Source organism: Parus major, chromosome 2, assembly GCF_001522545.3.
Source record: "Parus major isolate Abel chromosome 2, Parus_major1.1, whole genome shotgun sequence".
Taxonomy (NCBI): Eukaryota; Metazoa; Chordata; class Aves; order Passeriformes; family Paridae; genus Parus; species Parus major.
Window position 1 is genome coordinate 42,783,093 of NC_031769.1, and position 25,323 is coordinate 42,808,415.

Sequence of the window (25,323 nt, forward strand, 5' to 3'; positions counted from 1 at the left end):
AGAAACACAGAAGGACTGCTAGAAATGACACAGTGGCAGGAGTTACCCATGTGCTGTGCTCCCTTCATATTTAACAAGCGCTCGGCAAACACTGATAACAAGTGCACTAAGCTACAAGTGCATAGTGACCTGCATCAACTCATGGGACAAGGTGCTGTACCTCACTCAGATGTGATTACATTGGCATAAGAAAGAATTAATTTTTTTCACTGAAAACTCTTGAATGGTACCTCCAAGCTGAGCCCTGATACCTCAATTCTAGATCTTTCTTTACTTGACACCCCAGACAGAGCCTGGATATTCAAAGACTATGATGACTGCCATTTACTACCTACAACCTTCATTTGATGTTGAGAGCTTCAATCAAATCTTAATTTACACGTCCCTGAGGACATGGGCTTTCTGCAGCGGACAAAACTGGTCCTCTGAAGTGGTAAAAAAATTATTCACAAATTTTACCATTTAGCTCCACTTCCAACTTGCCACGACTTGCTAGCAAGCAGTTCAGTGCATGGCAGCTGTCTGAAAGTCAGAGCACGATGCAGCCATTTGGAAGCTCTTCAGCCACATACTCTCCACAGTTTCCCCTCACAGGTTAGAAAGTGAGTCTTGGGAATACAAGTTTTCACCAAAGCAGTTTCAATTTCACTGTTACTTGGTTGCTCTTTTTAATCTGCTCCTATGGAGAAACACAGTTTTGCTGAGTATTTGTGTCCAAGAAGGGGGAGTTTTTTACGTGTCAAATACTTGGCTGCTTTTCCCCATACAGATGATATTTTAATGTCTCCAGATAGGCTAAATTTTAAGTTCTTTACTATAAAATGAAATTATTTTGAATATTCTTTTCAGTCACAATGCAATAGATGACCTTGCCTGCATGACAGTAACAAAAAATGCAAAAAATGGAGCACGATTTAAAATTTGCTAAGCACCTGATGGTTGAGTTTTTCAAATGCCATTACTTGGGAATTCTCAGTTCATGAACCGAATACTGTACTCACACAATTAGATTCTGCTACATCATGAAAAGAAATTCACAAATTTGTCAAAGAAATTAATTCAAACTTACTCTAATCAGGATGCAAAGCGTGTATTTGCTAATTCTACCTTTCATTACTCCAAAACTAACTTCCAGAACTAATTTTTAGTACAGACATACAATCTCACATTCAGGGCACCAGGCTTCTACAGCATTTACAGTCATGTTTCATCTTTTCCTGATGCCCTGGAGGACAAAAGATTTAGCAGACTGACAAATATGTTATAGTGCCAGCCCATCAGAACAGTAGGGCAGACATTTGCTGTTGCTGAACAGCAGCTAAGCCTGCACAGAGACCTTTAGAAGTGTTCATGGTGGCACAGGATTGATTAGAAGAGAAATCTGACATTATATAATTTTCAGGAATTTACACATGATTGAGAACAGGGAAACATCAAGTGATGGGATGATCTTTGCTTCCTGAATATCAGTAGGGCTACATTATAATATGCAAGAAGTCTATGCTGCTTCAGTAATTTGCTCTTTAATTAACTGACTATAAAAAAGTAATTTGATAATTTATTTATCCTGAGAAAGATTTCCTGCCTCATACACCCAGGTAAGTTAAGCATAACTAATACAGATTCTCAGATGGCTTAATGAATTATGTCAATTGATATAGGCCCAGTCAAGTTGTTAGTTTAAGAAATTAATTTTCTAATGAAGTGCTCATAATTAAAGATTTAATAATTTGTTTTTAATGTTGTATTTCAACTGTTAAATCAATTACATCATGGAGTCATTAGCTGCAGAAAGGCAATGTACTATTACACTACATAAAAAAGTGCTTTACCACTTTTTCCTGAATTCCTTTACCAGAAGTAACAATTTACAAGGTCCATTTAAACCTGCTTCAGTCTTTGCACACAGCTGGGGAATTTGGACCATATGTTCGAATGACAGTCCAGAAAAATGACAGATTTGTTGTGACTAAAGTCCATTAAAAGTACTCTGACTCTTTCTTTTATACATGGATCTTTTGAAGCTTCTCAACAGGGTTACCATTTGCTGAAGCCATGGCATCCCAACAGCTTGATCCACTATGCAGGAACATCAGTGGAAGCCTTTCTGTCAACTACTGCAAACTCCAGGAAAATAGAATAGGGCATTGTTCTTCTTCCAATTATACTCACAAACACACATTCTGGTATTGAATAGTACAGAATGAATGGTACAGAACTAATTAGAAGTAGAGAGCAAGTTTAGCTGAGTTGTATTACAGTCCTGCAGACTGTAATACGTGAGCATCCTCTCAGACTCCTGGCCTGGGACCTGTTTGGTTTGTACTGCAAGGATTTCAGTAAGTTAAGGTTGCTGTACCTGTATCTAATTCAAAATGGTTTCTGAAAAACAAGATTGTAATCAAGCCTCATATACATTCATGCTACCCAAAGACATATAAACTCAATCTGAGACAACACTTTTCCCTTCCTTGAGAATGACTGGTGTCTGGGATATACTACATACAGGGATCTTCTTTACTACATCTGACTTGCCTACACAACAGGAAAACAAGGAAATAGGAAATAAACAGCTAAAGCCTCTTCCTGTAATGGCTTCAGATCCTCCTGGAAAGTGTTATGATCTTCCAGGAGTTATTTGTAAATGATATGTCCACATAGATCAGATACGTGCAGCATACATACACATTAGTCCCTCTTACATCCACTGTGATTTATAAAAGCTGTAGAGAGGTACAAATGCTCAGAGCATACCAAATCCATCCGGGTACAGCTCTTGGCAACAGCAGGGATGCTGAATGGGGACTTTTTTTCAACTAGTGAGCACAAGATTTGATTGTAGAAGTGTTAGTCTTTCAGTACTTCCACCGAGTGCAAGTAGTCCATGTATCTATTCTTGTTTCCTACTATCATTTACACGTTGGAAATACAATTTTACGGGTGTAAATTATACATGCTTCCTAACCATGATTCAGTTTGTGTATATCCCACCAGGATATCTTTCAGCCCTGGCACTCAGGGGTTTTAACTCAGGATGAAACAGCCAACAAAGAGAGCACAACACCTTTAGGAAGACACTGCCCACTAGGAGTGTGGTCAATACAGGTATGCAAGAAACCTAGGGCAAAGGTATCACAGAATAGCCACATCTAAGCAACCTTCAGACAAACCCCATGGAACTACCAGGAAGCCATGTGAAACTGCACATACAACTGGCCACAGTAAATAAGCAGTGCCAGCAGGATTTGGTCCTCCTCGTAGACTTTAAAATCGAGCTATGACTGAAGTTATGAAGAAGCAGCCTTGTAGAAAGGCAGGTTTTGATGGAGATTTGTCCATGAGTAGTTCATGGCTTCCCTTCTGAGGCTCATGTCAAGGATGGCTTTAGGGACAGAGACATAGACACAAAAAAAAACAGCTTCAAAATGAAAACACTGCCCAGGCTGCTCTGACTGTGAGAATAAAGGCAAAACACTCTCCACACCCCAGCAGTTTAGCATGCTCAGACCATGAAAGAGGATCCCAGTTCCCACAGTTTGCATGCACAGCCCACCTGGGGTTACAGCCTGGTGGTTCAGAAGTCAGTCCTGCCCAAACCCTCACAGCTTCTTGCCCCTGCCTCCTGCTCTGGGAGACCACTGCAGTGGAACGTGCTTAATTAGTTACTAAGTAATTCATAAGCCATTTGGTGTTTATGCATGGGGTCCCAAAATTTGATTTTGCTGACACTGCTGAAAATCTATGGGTTGTGTCAGCGATGAAAGGCATCACCAAGAGCCATTTTGACTAAAATCTCCTGAATTTTATCCTGCCTTTTTTTAAAAAAAGAGCAAAAATTAATGCAGTTAAATATGATCATGTATATTCTTGTCCCTAGAGAACGCTTAGCTTGACTCACAGAATTACAACATTTGGCAGTGAGGTTCTTCCACTTTTAGGGGCTGTAAAGCTGTAATAAGCCGCAGAAAGCTTTCATTGAAATTCAGTTCTCTGACCATGTATTTGAGGTATTTTCCTAATACCAGTAATGTTGAAGTCAACAAAACTCAAACGTGTTTTCATGCCTTGCTAAACAATGGAAATGAAAAGCAACAGAAATCAGCAGCACTGCTACTATGTATCTGTAGTGTTAAATGTGTTTATTTTCATTGCATAAAATAGGTGGCATTTTATAAACTGGCCTTTCAGCTTAGCTAATATATTTCAAGCATGCTTCTTGCAATTGGTATATTTGGGGCATTTATCCAATGCTTCTATATTTAAAAAAAAAAAAAAAGGATTTTAATACCCACTCTCCACATTACCTCGTCTAAAATTCCCTTTGACCTTCTCTGTGCATCATGGCATTTAACAAACATAGAGAAATGAGAAATGTAAATAATGTCTGGCAAAGTTTTAGACCTGGAACACTTTAGTAAATTGTCTCTGTTGTAGATGTTTGTGGAGCAAATAGACTCTTGCACTCTGTTCCAAATTATGAGAATTAGAGCAATGCACTTATTCTTCTCTGTATCAACAGTCCAACCCCAAAACCTCTGAAGGTTGGACTGGAGGATGCTCTTGGCAGTAGTTTCAGCTCACAGCCTTGTGAAGCCCACAGGATGGGCTTTCTAGGGCTAGATTTAAACAAGGGAGGGGTGGGTTCAGGCACACTGTGTGTCATCTGAAAACCACCTACCCAAACAACCCTGGCACTCTGATATGGGTTGGAAAATCTTTCAGGACCTTAAAATGATTGCAAAAGTCAACAGAAAACTCTCACTTTAGCAACTGAGTGCATGAGGGATTTTGGCTGAACCATGCAGTGGAAACCAGGAGCAGCATGTCAGTGTCTAAGTTGCGCTGATCCTATTGCTGTAATAGTCTGCACATAGGTATCACTGAGACAGCCCTTAGGCCATTTGATCACTGATAGGACACAGGGAGGTTGAAAGCTACATGTGCAAGAAGTCCAGTCTGTAATCCATTCTCTATCAATCTGCCATGTGTTTGGAGCTCCAGGTGACAGCCCTGAAAGACACATAAACATCCTCCACTAAGTGACTCAACCCAACACAGCACTTCAGCCCAAAACACGGAGCCCATTCTTCTTACATACTGGGAAGCAAAAGCAGGACTTGGTTTCTGCCAGGTAGAAGCAGTGACATTAGTGATCTAGCAGAGTGATGTGTCATGCAATGGGAAGAACAGGTGAGTGGCTACCATGGCTAGAGGAAAAACCAGGCGAGGGAAAAGTGACAGCTGGAGGACGAAACTCCCACTTTATAACCAGGAGTAGAGTATTGTTCATCCTGCTATCTTATAGCATTCCTGCAGAATAAAAAGAGAGTGGTATGAAAGAAGAATTACCACAGACACGCTGCTCTCTTCAGCTTCAAATAGAGACAAACGAGCAGTAGATACCAACCATGCTAAAACACATTAATATTCAGATACAGTAGTGGTCTTCAAACATTCTGCATCTCCAGAAGGCCAACTTGTTTTAAATCAGGAACTACCCCTTTTAATAAATTCCTGCTGTAATTTTTTGACAGGAGAATCCTCCTATTACTCAAGTAGTTCAAGGAGAATGCCTTTCTTTATCTAGACATGTTGAAAAATAGGAAGAAAATTGTACAACCAATCAATTATTCATTTAGGTCAAGTCCTATGGTCTTTACCCCTCTTTGTCTGCATCAGACTTCTACCTTTGCTTTTATTTTATCAATGGTAAGGAATGACTTCACATTTCTACCAGTTAGCAGATTTTATTTTGTCTCTAACATCACTTCCTACATTTGCAGAAAGCAAATATTGTAGGGCTAAATGTATTTAGCAGTGGCCTTCCACTTCAGGGATCTTTGTTTCCGTGTCTTCCCATCAAGATCCGTACAGTCTGATTTTTAAGGCTGCTGTATTCCTGGTGCTCCAACTGATTCCAGCAAAGACTGTAAACAATCAGCACTTCTGAAGGTCAGATATAAAGTGGTGAATAGCGGGACAGGCACAACCCAGCTCGGAAGTTTCCCACTAGAGAATGTAGCTCCTCTGAGCCATGGGGGAGCACAGGGGTTAAAAAAAGCAAGAGGATTGCATAAAATTTATCCTGAGAGTTACATCAGGTTGTGCTGGAATGATGCTGAGAGTGATGGAAGACAGGCCAGGGAATTGGTAAATGCACAGAAAACTTACAGTAACCTTCTCCATCCTTACAGTGTTTCCAACTGCAAGAATCACGAGTTCTGGCACCTCTCATAAAGATCCCTACTACAAAAATAACTGTTTTCTTAATTAAAGCTGTTCTCCTTGTGCTTTGGGGAAAAGTTCTGAAGCACAAGGAGAATTATCTAGTAAATTGAAAACTGGATGATAACAAAAAACTAAAATGGAGGTAACATTGATTTTTCTTAATCCCTTTCTTTTTAAATGATCTCATAAATTGGGAAAGTTGATGCAATGCACTGAAATGTGTGAACTTGTTTTTGTCAAACTTTGTAATTCCCGCTGTAATGCTATGATTGTAACATGTAGGGAATAAGGCAAGGATTTAATGCTTTTAGGTTTTGGTATCTCAGGTTTCAAACTCTGGCATAAACTGCCAGAGCACAGCATCCTATTTGGTCCTGTGAGTTACAATATCTTGGATGAGCATGAAACCATTAGCGAAAATTAAAAAACAGAGCTAGCAGCCATTATAGCTACAGAGTCTTGCTGAAAAATGCATATGTATTAGCAACTCCCCATTATAATTCAAATTGATTTAATGCTAGCTACCAAAAAATCTGCTGGAAGTTGCATGCAACCATCAGGATGCCATTAGTAATCTAATCCATAGCAGTCTGATGGTTAATGAGCCTTTTGGAATGTAAATCACTTATCTCAATTTCAGTATCAGTCTTGGTGCAGGGAAGGGCAATCTTCTGCTAATCCAGCTCAGCACTAAAAAAAATTGGTTTTTCCATTAACTACTTAATGATGTTGGAGAGAAATCTAAGTGTTAATGTAATATGTGGAAACATGGCTGTACAAACTGTTGCCACCAAATTTTTAAGGGACAGGTACACCAAAACACAGAGAACAGCTGAGAAGAGAGTATTTCAGCCATGATTCCATTAGGAATAATGAGCTGCAATCCTTATGGAGCAAACAGCTTTGATAAATCAGATGCACTGGATTCACAACTTTGCAGAATGAATATTGGTATATCCACTGTTTATGAAAAAAACCCAAACAAACTCACAAACCAAACAAAAATCCAAACCAACAAAATCAACCAATTTTGAATCAAAAACTATAAAACAAGACACATGAGTTACAAACTCTATCTGTTGCTTCACTTCTCCCCACAATCCCAGCCTTTATTTTGTCTTACTAACCATAGACTCTTCAGGGAAAGAACTGACTTTTTCAAGATATGGTGGGGATGTTTCTATAATCTAATTCAGCAGCAGGCTGAATGAATTCCTCACAGGCACTCATATAACAGGGGTGGAAGATTTAAGGACATCCATGCAGCTGCACCCTTGTCAGCTGATATGGAACTGCAGATCACACACATCAGTGACAATGTGACCTAAACTGTTTAAACATGTTTAATACTGCTTCCTTGACAGTAAATCTATGCTTGATATATCAATATTCAGAACATATGTAAATCCACAATGCAGAAAGATGGTCTTCAATCATTGCTAAGCTTTTCTGTGCTTCTACAAATACAAGAGCAGTGCCTTTTTTCCAAAAATGTCTTTTTTTTATTCATGGGCTGCTCTATTTATTCAATGAAAATTGTTTATCAGCATATATATGAAACCTTCCAGACTTTGCCAGGCTTGTCAGAAACTAAATTTTCATGAAATAGCAGGTAGTCCTGCTAGTTTAACCCCAATTCAATAATGCATTTATGTGCCTCCTTTCATGCAGGCTTAGAGCTCGCCTATTTTAATGGATGAGCAGACTGCAAAAAGGTAATGAAGCACCTAAGTGTTCTGTGAATTGGAGCACTTCATAATACTTATGTAGCAATGTAACCCTTAAACGTCTTTTCTAACAGTTACAATACTGCTTTTTAAATAGCATGAGTCCTGTTTTAATTAGCTATTGCTAGGTAGAATTGTTAAAACTTCTCTGAAATGACAAAGACCCAACAATTATCTCAATAGTTTAAATGAAGCTTATTTTTGCTTGCTACAGCTGCAATTGGGCCTTTGTTCAGTAATGCTACACAAAAATGGCAGAAGTATTTTCCTAAATGTTTGAGCACTGATCATTCTAGCAGGAAAGCTTTGCTGTTCCTTATTTATTTATCACTCGGGCTGAAAACTACTGCAGCGAGGCAGGGTGTGTGGACCCTGGCTTCAGCACTCCAACTAGCATGGTCTATGAAGCACAGAAAGTCAAAGAGACCTAGGTACTCCCAGCAGGTAGCAGGTCTGCCATTTTTAGCATTTTTCTGAAGGACTTCCACAAACATGCTTGCTTATATGGAGGGGAAAAAATCCACTGATAAACCACGACAGATTAGTCAGCAATAGAAAGTTACGGTTCTTAATATCTGCTCCTACGCCATATGGAGGCAACTGGAATTTTAATCTAATTTTTAACCTTTAAAAATCTTTCACCTGTATTCTAGAAACCCTTTAACACCCTCTATGGAATTGTCACCAGGAAGAAGATCTTTCAGCATCTGTCTTAATCATGACAATCACCTTAATGGAAAGGGGCACTTTCATTTGCTTATATTCTGCAGGGAACATTTGTATTTTTAAATGTGATTTCTTAATTGTAATGTGGCATGGAATTACTGTAAGGGAGAGGCAAAAAACCCCACCTAATTACAGATTCTTTAGAACATTATCTTGGGTTTTTCACCCCTGCAATACAAACCCACAACACTGTACACTCAAACTCTTAATATATCACAATGTGGCACAGCTATGTAAACAGCTAGTCTCAGAAAATGAAAGGTTGGGGTCAGGTTATTTTTTAGAAGGTAACTTACATAAAGAGCTCCAAATGAAAGTGTACACTGCAGTTTTCCTCAGCTATAAGACCAATCACAGAATGAAAGAAGAAAGGAAAAAGAGCCAGCATATTTAGAAATATCAGCAAGTTTCTGAAGTGGGTGTTTTTGTCATGCTACTCAGTTCTGAGATGTTCCTGGGTTAAAAACTGAGATCTAAACTTGTGCTGATGATGTCTGGATGAAGCCCTGGAACCATTAGGGAAAACTGCACAGGGTCTGTGCACTACACATTTCAAAATTAAGTTGAAATGGTGATTAAGTAGTAATTTCTCTGGCTAAAATATCACATAAGTGATTGTTATGGTGAACCATCCAGAGGCTTGAGAATCAGATGGAAGGGAGCATGTCAATGTTACCTGCTGAGACATACTTCCTTAGAGCCACAACAAAAATAAGAAACTAACACAGTGCCCATGATGTTAGATATCACATAGTCTCCTCTAAGAGATTTTTTGCTCCTGTAGTTACCTATGGAGGCCGCAGTGCTGAAAATACAGCATGGAAAAAGTGCCAGAAGATCTAAGGGACCAAAAAGACTAGAAGATATTGTTGGCTTGTGGTGGTGGCAGACTACTCACTGTATACTACAGAAACCTGAAAATCCAAATCTTTCAGGAAAGGCACTGCTCACCTCATGAGAAGGTCCGAAGCCTTCATGAAATATTCTGAAGGCAAAACATTCCCAGATGATACATTTTGTTAAGACAAGTGGGAGTTATTTCAAGGTGGTATAAAGTGCCTTGGAAAGCTTGTCAGGTGGCATATGGAAAATTTAAGCAATGTGTGCAGGAGTGCACATATGGCTGGGAGGCTCTCAGAAGCACGAGCAGAAGTGTCCAACAAGCAGCAAGATGATGTCTCTGACATTGCACTCATCAGTGACAAGAACAGAGTGGTTGAACCTGGCTTTAGGTGTATCTTGTGACAGACAACAAACCAAATCACCAGTGTCACACAGCATTGTTCTGTTCTCAGCAGATGTGCATTACAACAGGGGTGGCTCAGTGACAGAGTACTCAATCCAGCATACACTCTCCTGCATGTACATCCTTCTGGATGAAGTCAGGAAGGTGCTTTTCAAACCTGGACTGGTTTTGACAGTATTTCATAAAACTCCTGAAAAGCTGGGGGGCTGAACGCTCTCCTCCTGAGCACTAAACAGCTACCCACACCTTCTGTCAAGTACATCTGTTATTGCCAAACGTATTGTCAACACCTCTATTTACAACTTAACACATTTTTAATTCATGCCACTTCCAAACTGTGTGCAAATACTACTATCCCCACCTGCTCCCCTAAAACTGAACCCCACACAACTAATGGAAGAGTTTCTTGTGAAACAGAGAAGTGGATTCTTGGGGAGCTAGTGATGGATGCCACAAAGAATTGGGCTCCTTTATCTGAGGAGTCTGAGTGGTCCAAAACCAGTTCTCCTCAAGAAATCCGGCCTCTACCTTAGGGGATGAGTTTCTAAAGAACAGATGCTGAGAAGCCATACAAAAAAAGGATTAATAAATATTTGCCCTGTCTCCTGTACAGGCCACTGTAGGAGACAAGCAGTTGAATTAGGTCCATCTTTGGTCAGACACTGGTCACTTTTTGTGGTGATGCCTTAAGTGTTAGCTTTCATATTATCCAGATTCTAGACTGCGTTAGTATATAACTCTCAACTTCATATAAAGTGTTAGCAAGTTCTCATCACAGTTTAGTTAGACAAAACAATCCTTTTCCAGCCTGAGAACCAAGGACACCATTGCAGCTTCGGCCCCAAAAAGTATAAACAAGAGGGAATTGAGGAGAGCAATCTGGGAGGATGGGTCTTCACAACCTGAAGCTGTAATTGGACAATTGACCCCAATGTGAAAATGGGCCAAAACTTATAAAAGTGTGAAAATGTGTGACCTGTTGTCCATCTTTGGGTGTAGCCTCGGCCAGGCTCTTGTACTGCCCAAGGTGTAGCCTTTTAAGGCCTTTTTATTAAATATCTACTTTATTCCTGTAACACTGTCTAGCCTCTCTTCTTGGTAGCCTCTCAAGCCATCAGTAGGATCTGTTATTGGCATAAAGCTGTGGTATCCAAACACGGCTAACTCTCTGTGGGAAAAGAAAAGCAGAATCCGAGCAAATCCTATCATATCCTGACTGGTCCAAGGGGGCTTTGGGTAGCCCAGAGCCAAAATGATGTCCTTTAGAGGAAGGCTGTTCACCCCACAGTTCCCAGCTGCAGGCCTGGGCTGAGCACACACCACAGGCTCTACTTCTCTCAAAGAAGTAACAGCAAAGAGAAGTCAGGATTAGCAGAAGAGCAGCTGCAAATCCATATGCGCATGCAAGTTTATTTAGATGTGTCTCTAGATTTTCACATATGTAGAATGTGCTCTGAAATCTGCTTTTCTGAGTGTGAATCTGCTCTGAAATCTGTTTCCTGAACAACTGCTAACAGAAGTGATATTAGCCATCCAACATAACACTTGCTAATTATACACGCTGTTTACTAACATCGCATCTAAACACTGAAATTTTCTTCCCATTTTTTGTTTATGGTTAGAGCATCCTATCACCTTGATACTCATGTACTTCAGGAAGCATCCGTGTAATGTGAAAGATTTACATGAGGGGAAAGGTGGCATTGCAAGATGCTGAAACAAAACTGTATCACTTCTCTGTAAAATGGTCAAGAGCAGATGATGTCCTAAAGAAGTGGTAGTAAAACATAAATCAACCTCCATAGTGTTTAGTGGATATCTAGCCCACTTGCAGTAAACACAAGACCATTCAATTTGTTTTACTTTTTAAATGTCTGTCTCTGTGTTGACACTGCAATAAAAGGGACCCTTCTGTTCAATCCTGTGTTTAGATTCTTTTCTGCTTTAAGTCTAATGTCTTGTCTCACAAGGATAAGAAGAGAATAAGCCCATCATGCACATATTAAGAATACAATAATAAAGTCAATTTCAACAATTTATAAAATATTGCTCACTGCTTTTATTATACTTCAAGGAAGAAGATAAAATAATATTTGCAGAAGTCATTTAGCCATAATGATTTACTCTGATGTGCATCATCAGTAGGGAAAGAGCTGGACCTAAATACAGATATGAACACCATGAGCATCAAGGGACAGCACCAGTATTAAACAGGGCATTTAATTTTGGATGGAATAATTAAAACAAACCCAGAATTGCTCTAGGGTTGTAAAACACTTGTGGATCCAGGAAATCTGTGGTGTAGCTTCTGTGAGCTTCTGATTTCTCTGCAATGGAGCCATGCGTGTGGTGAATTTTGCCATCAGAAGCTTAAGACATACGTAAGAACATTGTGAAATAAAAAACTAGAGTCATGAGAACTGTAGGGATCCTTTGAGGGGATCTGTCCATACCTTCCTCCTGACCTCAAATATTATCCCTGTAAGAAATTTTCCTTTGGATAGCTCCTGGTGAACAATGAGAAATGAAAATAAAACCCCTGAATTTCTCAGGAAGCTTTAAGAAAACAGAATATGGAAAGCAAGACTCTTAAGAAAAGTAAGGACAGCCTCAGTATTACTCAGGTTTACATGATTATTTGGCTAGGGAGCTAGTGGAAGTAACTGATATTTTCTAGTGTGTACTTATCAAATGATAACTGAAAGGTGAGGTTTCTAATACATCTTAAAAGTATATATATAATATATATTATATATACTATATTATATATATATGCATTATACATATAATATATATGCTTTTATATATATTTTATATATATGCTTTTAGAAATATTTTGGTCATATTTACAAAGAATTTGAACATTTCAATCAGAGAAGAAAGCTTCTAGTACCCCTGAACCAAATCATACTTATTATTTTTTTTTTCTCTTGTTTAATATTTCAATTTGAATCTGTGTTCCTTCTTACAGGGGCAAACCTCACTGCAGGGCCCTTACACAGTGCAGGTTACCAGCCTACACATTTGTCCATTTCAGAGAATGGACATGAGATGCCAACAGGGCTCCAGATATCACTCTTTATAGTTCAAGTGCACTACTATCCCACCATGAAAGATTTCCAGGAATTCTAAAATTCCTTCAGAGAAATATTAATCTGTTTAAACAACAATTAAGAAGCAACCAAAACACAGAGGGGAGCAAAGCCAAGAATTCTCAGGGTGCTCAGAACCTTTCACTTATTGTTTTCCATGCCATTATTCATCTCTCATCGCTCTTCACATCTTACTCATCCCACTCTGAGGGAGGAAAAATACACAGAAATCACAGGTTCACCATGAACACCCATGTGGGCACATCCATGTCTGAAGTGAGATTTCAGCTACACAATATTCTCCTCCCACCCCATCACAGCTGAATGCAAAGGACAGCAAGGTAAAATGAAATACATATAAGCCTTTTCAGTGTCAAGGAATCAAAGGCAGGGTGTCAGGGAGAGGAAGAGAGGTATTTTTCCTCAGTCTTCCAATCTAGCAAAGGTAGTACCTGACTCCCACAGTGTTTTCACCAGCTGTCAAATATATCTCACATTATGTGGCTGTTATAAAAGATATTAAATATCAGCATGTTACCCAACTTCTAAGTACTGATTGCTGATTTTTCCCTAACAGTAATAGGGGTTTAATGAGAAAGAAATATTCTTAGTATTTAGGCTCTAAGTCACTGTAACATTTGTTACTACAGATTTCAAGAGGAAAGATTTCAAGACAAAAGATTTCCAAGTTCAGCAAATGTGAATGACTGAGAAAAACTAAAATGGGAAATATGATTAAAAGGTTTTGTAAATAAAACTGCTTTTCTGTGAGAGCTAAAGGGAGGAATGTTATTCCTTCTCCCTCCATTCACCTGCCATTGCAGGATGAAATTGATTTAACCTCATTTACTGCTCTCTAGGAAGAAATCATTCAGCCATAAGCCTCCTAGGGAGCTTCCCTAGGCTGAACAAAAGCTCAAAATGTCACTGCATTTACAAATGAACAGAGCCTCTTACTCAAAAGGCTTCAGTGGAGTCACCAGGAAGAGTAGTAGCCTACAGGTCTCCTCCTCTCAGGGTGAATTTATTAGCAGGATAATGTGCATGTTTCTCTCAGCAAGGAGAGGTACCATGGCTTTAGCAGATAAAGCAGTTCCTGGCTTAGGTTCAAATGCATTTATAGCCAGGTGTGACCTTTCAGTTCTACCTGTGTGACCTGGTTTCAGGAGCATTGTCCATGAGGTTACCTAAGATCAAATGTACTTGGTATCAGTTTTGTTGGGAGACATTTCCAATTGTTTGAGTCTTTTCCTAAAATTACAGCATACTATTCTCAGTCCCCTGCAGTAATGGTGTGGTGGGACCAGGTCACTCAAGAATTCAGGGCACCAAACGGTGCTGAGCTTTCCAATCTTGCCCTGGCTTTGAAAATCTGTCCCAGTGTCTCTATTACAGTGCTAGCCACCAACAGAGGGGACAAGAATGAGTTCCCTTGTCTCACAGACCCATCCCACAACAGACACCTCTTGTACACCTACTGCCTGCAGACACACTTGGACCTCATTCTCTTTAGTCCCACATAAATGCATAATTGCAAGCAATCTCAGCTACAGTGAGACATCTCTTTCACCCTTCAGCATCTCCCCCCTTGGTTTATCACTGCCTTCCCCATGCACGCTGCTTCTTGCCACAGAGACACACATACAATGCTGTCAACAGAGTACAACCACAGAATGAGGATGGTGGCTGTTTCCAGCTTGGTCTAGACTGCTATACAGCTGTTTAATTTGTATGGGAAACAAGGATGTTAGTGTAGATAGACACATGCAGAGCTGCTCAAACCTTTCCGGGGAAAAGAATTAAATATACCTTTCTGGAAATTTTGGTTCTTGTCTCACACCTTCCTCCCCTGACCCTTTGTTGATGGGTCTTTGCCCTGACCTTGCTCTGATTTAGCCCTATCAGGTGTGACCTCCAAGTAACACAGATGTATCCCAAGTGCCACCAAACAAACTTCTACCAACAAAATTCTTTTTTGCCAGTGAGTTATTTTGGATATTTTCTGGGTTTGCATAGGCTTTGCCAGCAACATTAGCTGTACCCCCTGGAAGATGCTTGATGGTAGAGCTACTCAGGAAAAACACTGGTTACATTGATCTGGCCTGTGTTTGTTCCCTACTGACATTGCTTTGCCTTGAAATGGTTTCGCTGGGGGTGAAGAGCAAACATATGTTACAGCAATATCACTTACAGCACTACACAGGTGGCTAAATCCATCATCATATGGCATCCACTGCAGGCAAACTAGCTGTGAAACGGCACAATGCCAGCCAAAACCACACATGAATAGACAAATTTAAAAAAACCACAGCAACCCACTACTTAATCCAAGGCCACGAAATACACAATTCATGAACAGAGTATTTATAGTATGTGAATTCAAGGAAGCAATTAAAGGAAGAGGGACAGAGAGCTGGGGATGTAAAATTCAGAAGGTGCTTTTCACCACTCCCCATTGCAAAATCTCACTGCACAAAAATAAATAACCTGCCTAATTTGTATTTCTTACTTCATTTTTATTGTTTTGTTTAATTCTGTATATAGATGCTTCATGAGCATAAAATGCATATACAGGTGGCCATTTAGAACTGGCACACTTGGCAATTAACTGTGAATTCTCCACAGACTTGTGCATGTGTGTGCACAGTTATGGAGATTTCACACTTTAGATACTTGTGCCTTTGAAATCTAGGAAGTCATGGGTACTTGATGTTGGGCTGAAACTAAGTGTGACTGGCAAAGGGAACTGGTTCACATAAAATACAGTGGAAAAGGCTTGTCACAGTCAAACTAGTTCTCACAATAGCACTTCTAGGTCTTTCGCAGGAGAATAAAGAGAAAATTAAAAATTTAGAAGAAACTTAATAGAAAACAAAATGAGGCTTTGCAGCCTCTTACATTCAAGTGATTTCTCATCTGGATGAGATACAAACATAAACACAGTTCTCTCCTCACACGTTCTTCTCCATCAAGCTCCTCTGTACTTGCACAATGCCATTTTAAAAAGGCATTGTCCCACTTCTCACCAAAAAAGGTTGGTACAGCAAAAGCATGCACCTAGGAGATGCTTCCCACCAAACTGAGAGACTTGCTGAAAACCTTCAGAACAGTGTCAGTCATGAAGAGAAATGCAAAATGGTTACACTTTCTTTTGTAAATGAACTAGTTTAACATGAAAACATCTTAAAATTGCCTGCTTCCTTACATGCCCTACTCCTAGAAACTTTAGTGTAATGACAAGGATACTTAGAACACCACACTAGCTGATCTCATAATTTGTGTTCTTCCATTTCCGTATGAGCAAAGCCTATCACCTTCCTTCCACAATAATTAAACTGCAGTTTAATTTACTGATATAGACCACAAATACACTAGAAAACCCACTTAGGCACACACCACGCTATATAATCTCATTAACAAAATGGTATAGGACTGCAGCATGCAGGGATTTTATTCAAGCAAATTCTGTCTCAAGCACACCCTTAAGTCTGTCTTGATTCTGTACAGCATATACTCAAGTCCAGCTGATACCCAGGTGGTTTACTTAAATTCTTTATGAAAGAAGTTGAGGGGAAAAGCATTATTTAATTCTAAAATGAATTATTCTTCAGTTCAGACTGTGTTCTCAGGAATTTGATTGCAACAGTTGCCAACTCCACGGCAAAAAACCCACACTGCTTTTAATATCAAAAAGGCCCTTCTAGGTGTGTTCAAGGAAGAGCTGTTGTCATCTTGGTACACAGGAAGAAAAAGTGTAAATGCTCCAGCAGAAAAACACCTTAGGCAGGCCTTCTTTGCATCTCTGCTAAGTGGCTGTGCTCTTAAAGCTCTACTGCCTTAACTGTAGAACATGAGCTCCACAGAAGTATCTAGGCAAAGCTCAGAATTTCACTTGGATTTAGCAAAAAAAAATGATAGGTCATGAAGAAATTCTGGTCAATGCTGGAAAAAAAAAAATCCACATGAACAAAGAGAAAAAAATCAGCCCCATTCAATCTACATAATGAAAATCTGGATTAGTGCCTTATACAGAAAGACACAATTGAGCATCTCTCTCAAAGAACCACTGAGTACAAACTAATTCAAACTATAAAAGGTTCAGCCAAGTCACATTTTGAATTTAAATTGATCTTACTTTGTTGGCTTTAGTAATAATTGTTTCTGAGGTAGACTGGAAAGATATTACCTGAAAGATTTCATATGCATTCATTCCCTTACCATTTTACTTTTTCAGTTTTCTTAAAGCAAACTCTCTTACTAAATTTATGCCATGTAACCTCTCTGCTAGGCTTTCACAGCACGCACTTCCCATTAGCCTTCTAACACTCGAATCAAAGATGATGTAAAAATGAGCAAGTAACTGCAGCTTTCAGTTCCTCAGATTTTGTTAAGGCTGCTGCCTGAAATAAAGAAAGAAACCACTCTAAAATCCCATACAAATATAATTCAGCTTCTGCTTAAGCCCCAGTTAAACCAGGCTTCTGATTTACCTTTGAATGACTTTCCTCAGCAATGTAGTCGGACTCATGTTCAGTAATGTGGTTATGTGCTGGTAATAATATAGGTAAGTCCAAACAAAATAATAGTTATGTGCAAATGAAATCAGTATGGCTTAAAAAACAGCACATAAAAGCTAGTGCATATTATAGCATTTTACTAAATATAGCTGATTAGCTGAAATAGATTTGTTTTCTAAATGAATACAATTAGGCATATATGTAATTTAGAGGCAGCTTACAGAAGCAGTAGCTACAAAAAACTTCATTTTTATTAGTATCAACAGCAATGAGTTAAATAGTTAAAAATACATATTATATAAACATGAGTTATGTTCATTCGGATAGAAGTTAAATCTTTTTCATCTAGTTTCATAATTTTATAGTTCTTAGCATGCTTTTTTCCTTCAAACAACCTCTAATCTAAGAACCTCATAAAACTGTCTTTGCAGAGATTCCATAAGTCAAACACTGCAGATAGCAAGAGCAGGGATGTATCAAAAAATGTATACCCTGAAAGAGATGTCTGATCCCAAAGAGAAACCTCTGAAATATTTCTGCAGTGTGAATTTTGGCCAGATGTGTAGAGCAGGTACTCACAGTTTTCTCTGAGTGCCTCTCCCCTCAAAAGCCAAATCAAACAAGTCTAATTTGGAATCACAGTTTTGATTCCAGCACAGCTGAGCACCTTCCAGAACCCTGTTACAAACTACATTACTTTTTAATAAATTGAAGATGAAATATTTATTTCTTCTTTTCCTAGAGCTGTCAGTGGCACTGAATACCTGCTGGATGACCCGAGACTCAAAGGGATGGTGATAGCATATCCTCGTACCTGAAGGAAAAAACTGGCAGGGAGGTGAAGCTGCAGGAATTGTAGCTTTGCCACATTAAAACTGGACATTTCCAAGCAAATGGACCATATGCATTATTCTGTGTGGCACCTGCTGTTCCATTAAAGTCTAATAAAGCCAGTTCAGAGTAGCTTCTGTCTCATGTCACAGAGGCTCTCTGACCTGGCACTTTCTAGTACTAAATAATTTAAATACTGTATTAGCACATTCCCTGAACGGTAGCATGCCACAGATCACTGGTGATTTCAAGAGCAGGCAAGCCAAAATTGTTGTGCCTTGTTCTGAAGACAACATATCCACAGGATGGGGATGGGTTCACAGCCCCTACATGAGCAAACACAGGATACCTCAAGAGCCGAACCTCTTATCTTCAGCCTTCAAAGGTTACTTTGATTGAAAGAACTCCATGCCAGGTCCTGGTCAGGAATCCTTCTGTAACACATTAGCTGCAGCACCGAGAGTTCAAGCCTGCAATGACCACCTAAGGTTCAATACCGGTAAAGAGCTTCCAAGTGCCCAAAGGGTCAGAGAAGCTGTGGAGAAGAGTAGCCTGTGCAAGGGACTGATTTCGACAAACTTCCACATCATAGGGATCCTACCAGTTCCTCTTCCCCTCCCTTTCAGGCCCTAGAGCTCCACAAGCCAAGGCAGGGGGCTGAGGGTCAGCTCTCTCTCCGAGAGGATGAGACCTCAGATCAGACTGCTGTACCTGCAGCCACAACCAGCACCATGGAGAAGAGATTCAAGAGCAGGTCTGAGCTGCTAGTGCATGCTGAGGTCCCTGCCATTCCCTGCAGATTAAAGCTATTGCTGCTAAGCCAGAAAAGCTGTCAGGGAGAGTAGGATTGAAAAATGAGTCTCATTTACACTGGAAAATGGGGGCAGTACACAGACCAAACACTCCACCCTCTAACCTACTCAGATACCCAATCTGAGATGTGTAAGTATACAACAGCTCAGATCTTAAACCTATAATGTTGTTCTGATGCAGTGGGGCTCATTGGCTTGGGCTCATTACCTTGCTTCTTAACCCAATCTGTTTTAAACCTGTATGTCTCCATCTTATAGGCTAGTTGAACAGACCTGGCAGCTATGTACCAAAGGACAGGAAAAAGAAGCAAATTATCCCAACTCTTACAGCTGGCTAGCAGCAAAATGAGAGGAGAATCCTAAGCCCACTGGAGGGCCACTTCCCAAACTGTACTTACTCCAAGATAACATTCACGTCTATCTGGCATGGCTCTTACAAAAAGAAATGCTTTTAGGAATGCAACAAAGTGGTGCTGGTACAGCTATCACACTTGTAATAAGTGGAGTTAGCGAGAATCAGGAGACCTTTGCAGAATTCAGAAATGGTGAAAAAGTTTCTCTAAAAAAATGTCTGATTGCAGCAATATTTATTTTGGAACAGTGAAAACAGTAGGAAAGCAATTCACAAAAGGTTGGAATCCCCACGGGATGGTTAAAGTGGGGATGTCTCTGAGTTTCACAGTACAGTCTAAGTAGAGTGAGGAAAGGTCCAGCATGGTATTTTGGCACTAGAAATTTCCATATTCATTTCACTCTGGACATCATTAAAACCCAAAGTAAAATAGAAACTTTCTATCCTGAAATTACCCTAAAAACTAAGCACACTGCCAGCCACAGTACTTTGGAGCTGAAGGCCCCAAGTGGAGACCTATCACCCAAGCTCAGAGCTCCAAAGAAACCTGGGATTTCCTAGGCCCAGGTCTCATGGCAAATCCCATCCCAATATCAACATGAATTATAACATTTAATGTGAATCATACTGCATTCCCTTTGAGAGAAGCAAAAAGCTTCTCTGAAACAAGACTGTCATTTTAAGCCTAATTCCAAGCAGATGCAAAGACTGTGCTTTTGTGCCAAAATATACATGATGCCCAGGGCATTGCACCGCACAGTAAAAACCACATACAAAGCTACATGATCCCCTTAAGGAAGTGGTTTTATCTGCAGTGTCTCTCTAAATCAGTAGTAAGACTTCCAGTTGAGTTAATGCTAGAATGGGAGAGAAAAGCAAGCAAAAAGAAAAATTGCACATGGTAAACACAACCCACCACTGTTGCATAACTTTGCCCTACTACAATACTTTTCACACAAAGATTTCCCTTTACAAGCATTAATCAGCAGGATTTGTTCTTGCTTTTAAGTGTACAGATCTGGAAGGAAATTATCTGACTGTGATGCAATTTTAATTGCATTAATATGCAGTAAAAGTATGTCCATGGCAGAAAATGTTATTACTATACTACTTATTTGTTTAAATATTAAATACGACTCTCTTCTTCAGAGCTCCACTTCTAATTACACTTTTTATTTTCTAGAATATATTTTTCTTCCTAAAACCATTTTGGAAACTAATGACAACTTTCAGGTCGGCTGGATTCCATTCTTTTTAATACAGCCAAGTGACTTTTAATTTGAAATCTGACACAACTTTAAAATATTAATAAGATTAGGGTAGTTTCACAGTGTATATTAATTTCAGTGATTGAAACGAGTTTCATAAAGTTGGTGCAGGCACACCTCAAAATGTGAAAAATTTGTATCAATATGCAGATCAATCTAAATCTATAGAGACAAAAGAATAACACAAACTTAAGCTGAAGTGCAAAATTTGTTGCTAATTCTTATCAAAGCCAGAAACTCCCTGAAAGCTACCCAAAAGGAGGCAGCTTCTGGAACCCTCTAAGAGAGAGGAAGGATGTTATCCTCCCATATTCCTGGAGCAGCTCCACACACAGCTACTGCCAACATCACACCTTCAGCATCAGCTCCCTTGCTGACAAAAATTAGAGTTGTCTAAGGCATCATTGTGGTACGTAATCACTTGAACAGCTGGCAACTCTTTTCCTAGGGAAACAGTGACATTTCCAACTCACCCATTTAAATCATTCCATTTTCATCCAAATTCACTTCAGTGGCTTGGACTGTGTTGGACCAGCAAGTGAGAAAAAATTTGTTAAAGTTGCAGCACAATAGGTGTTGAGTCTGAGGAGAAGCTCTTTTTTAGAACCATGCTAGTTTGAACAGTAGGAACCAGGACAAAAAAGCAGAGTGTGTGTGCAGGAGCAACAATGAGAGGGTGGAGAACTCCTCCAAATTGCTGAAAGAAAAGGTAAAAAGTGGACTTTGCTTTAATGGAATCATATATGTTAATACTTATCACCAGAAAACAACACTGAAACACAGAAAGGGCTCAACACCTGGAAAATCCATGGAAGCATGTATGTATTATGACCCCAGGAGGGAAGAGGAGCTGAAACACAGCTTTTTTCCTGGAGTGCCAACACAAAGAGAGCTGAGTTTTCAAATCTGAGAGAAGAAAAATGCCTCCTATGTTACAATTCCTAGTGTGACTCATGAGAGGAAGCTTGGCATACATTTTTTTCACAGAAACACGGCCAGATCAGAAATGTACAACTGAACTGACAGATTTACTTTTTCCAGAACATCAGGTACCAAAGACGTACAGCCTTAAAACTGCAATAGCGACAGACAGTTCAATGCATTCAGTGCAAGACAAGAAGGATGGCAATGGCAAATGATGTGAAATCCTAAGACTGGCAGAGTCAAAACTCAGTTCTATATTTATTATTTTAACCGCATACTGTGCCAATCCCAGCCATCTTTGGAGGTGATGGTGCTGCTTAGTGCTAGAAAGCAGTATAAAAGTTGTGCTTTGGATACATAATGAGACTTGAAGGGGCTTGTAGAGTCTTTCCTCAATTTCTGGAGGATGGATATAGATTCTTTGCCTGAACAAAACTGAGTATTGTATTTCTCAGGAGTTCATGAGTTATCACTAAAACTGCACTAGACTCTCTTTACACTTAATTTCTGTATCATGCATAGCAGTACTGAATTTTCATCTCCCCAGTCCTACACTCATAACAAGAAGATGAAACATACTCTGAACCTTCATAATGGAGTACTCTGTTGCAACAATTTCTGTCTCATTATTCTGACTCTGCCTCATCTTTGTCACTCAACGACGAGACAGCAAATTAGTTTGTGTGAAAAAGACTGAAGAAAGTATAGCATGGTGCTCATTATGCCATTGAAAACTGCTGAAGGATCTGAAGAAAAACTATTTTGAATGTCAGATTTTCAAGAAAGCAATCAAATCCAGACTCTAGGCTAGCTGAAAGTCCAAGTACCGTCACATGCAGTGATGACACAAGGGATCAGAAATTCCAATATAAAAGCTACGCAACCAACAGAATAAGATTAGAAAACTCCATTCAATCTCATCTTTTCATGTTGTGGAGGATATTTTTGCTTGTTTATCTATTTGGGTTTTTTATGGGAAGCCATGGAGAAAAATAAAATGGTTGGTTGACAACTGTTGACAATTGCTGTTTCAAACACACAAATATTTTAATTACTTCAAAGGTACTGATTGTGTCATTTATTACACATTTATTAATTTCTTTCCTCTTGCAATAAATCCTGGAGACATTTTCATGTAAATGTAAGCACTCTTCAAAATTTTTCATGTATCACTGTTTCATTCTTGACATTTTAAACCACTTTATTGTCAACTTTTTTTGCCTGCCAGAAAAACAGAAAAGAAAACAAGTTTTGCTATGTTCAAACACTTCAGTGGTACCTAATCCTCCTTTGCACAAGTAAAACCGATTCAATTACCCTAATTTCCCAAAGAATGTAAAACCAGAAACAGTGCATTACTTTTTCCTTGCACTTGCTGAAGTTCAGGTGTGGTCAACTGCCTTAACATGAGATAATGTAGCCACCTGACTTACTGTTTTTATCAGTGGAAAAGTAAAGGTACTTGGTCTTCAAAAAACCCTACCATAAGCACGCTATTGCCACTAGAGGTATAAAAAAAGACATCACAGATCTCATTAATTTTAAGTAGACCAACAGACAGAATGTAAAAGACTGAGGCTTTATAGAAAGAAAAAGACTCATGCAACCTCCACTCTCATAGTTTTTGCATTAAAAAAAAAGCACAGCTCAGATGATCACTCTTAAAGAACAGAATATACTAGAGATGGCTAAGAGAGCACTGGTGATTTAACACCTCAGTCTTTCTGTTCTGTTAACAATAATAACTAATGTTATTTGTCCGGTTTTCACAAAAGCCTTTGACAGATGTCTATCAGGCAGAAGCAGATACTCAATTTAATTTGCCTAGGATGATTTTCAGTTTAGCCCTCCAAAGCCAAATGATACTAGCAACCATCCTAAAATGTGACTTACTATCTAAATGCAACAAATCTATCTCTGAGCATCAGATTATTTTCTATAGAGAAGTTGAAAAGGCTAAATCAGATGAAATAAAGACAGCAAGGATTCTCATCATTCCCTTCACTTGCATTTGCCATTTACATGACTTTCCTTTGAAGATAAATGCAACTATATATGCTAAGGAGAAAACAGGTTCAACATTGAAGAAAAAAATAAATTGTGTGTTGTCCCATGTATTCCTTCAATCCAGATCTGCATTTAAACTTTTTGGTACTTTAGAAGTAAATGCTTTTACTCATTGAATATTCATATTACAAGGAAATTATTTTAAGACCATATTTAAAAATGCAAAATTTGGTTAACTAGGAAACAATTAAAAACACTAGTAAAAAGTGCTATAAGATTATGCTTTTACTAGACCCCATCTGGTTACAAAAGTATGTATATACAATATTGAAAAAGATATTTTTCTCTCTCAGGAATGCCAAACACCATTCTTCATGAATATGTATAATTAGATGTTCTCTGTGAGTGAGAAGTAGTAATTAATTCAGTGTTAAACATCACAACCTATTACTTGAACTCCATAGCAACCAACATTGCCAAAAGAGAAAATGAAATTTCAAAGCCTATTTTTAAGTTATTACAGTTACACATTTCCCAAAATTTCAAAGCAAGCTTGTGGTGTTTTTGGATACAGACAATTTAAGTTAACTTCTCTAATTGAGAAAAGATCAAAGTGACAACTAATGATTTTTGCTCTTATTTTAAAAATGGCTTGATGTCAGGGAAGAGGAAAGTAGCCAATATTCACAGTATTTACTTTGTGGCACACGCAGCACTCCAAGGGATGTAATTCCAATGGTTTTCACAGTTTGGGACACCTCGATGTCACTGATTGCTCTGAATGAACAGGTTCTCACTGGGGTTTTAGGTTCTGACCTTAATGTTCAAACCAGTGATTTTTACCCCTGAACCCACCAAGATGAAGGTAGGCTGAGGAAAACCTCGGAGAATCAGCATACTTCCAATATATGAATAGCCTGGCTTAAATGGTGATGTTTGTATCGTTGTGTTTTCTTCTTTATTCAAACAAAGCCATAAGGGACTATAACAGAGTTCAAAATCTTTGGCTTAGGAAGATGGGAACAGCAAACTAAAAATCATTGACATTCAGAAGGGCAAGTTCCAGCACACAGGGAGGTGTGACTACAGCTCCCTAGGAATGCTGGTATAAAGGAAATAGGTAGTAAAGAGTGGCATTTCCTCAGAGAAAGCACTGTAATGGCAGAAATACAAATCATCCTCTTGGTGGAGGTAAGATAGCATACATAGCTACAGGACGGATTTGATCACGCACTAAGCACAGGCTGCACCTTAAATTCAGGTGTTTTAAAAGCAGCAGGTCAGTCTGTTGGGGACAGGTAAAAAGTACAGTATGAGCTGATACTTTTCAAAATCATACAAGATAAGGCCATAGATGCAATTAACAAAGCATCAGGGATAGCAAGAAAGTGTCAGTAAGTATTTTAATATAAGAAAAAGCCAACAGAAGTGTCTGTCTGCTGCTCAGTGGAACTGCTACCTTGCTTAGCAATATCTCTTAGCAATGTCAGAAAGCTGAAACTGGAATGCCTTTTTTTGCATCATCTTTTTATTAAACATCAATTAGCTCTAATACTTAGTATCAGCAATAGATATTGTGAGATGTCAGACTTG

General features: G+C 39.0%; 1 protein-coding gene across 2 annotated transcripts in view; it reads right to left on the bottom strand.

The window, feature by feature from the left end:
- CPNE4 (copine 4) overlaps positions 1 to 25,323 on the bottom strand; it is a 224,686-nt gene that overhangs the window by 117,906 nt on the left and 81,457 nt on the right. The gene's annotated exons all lie outside the window — the stretch shown is intronic.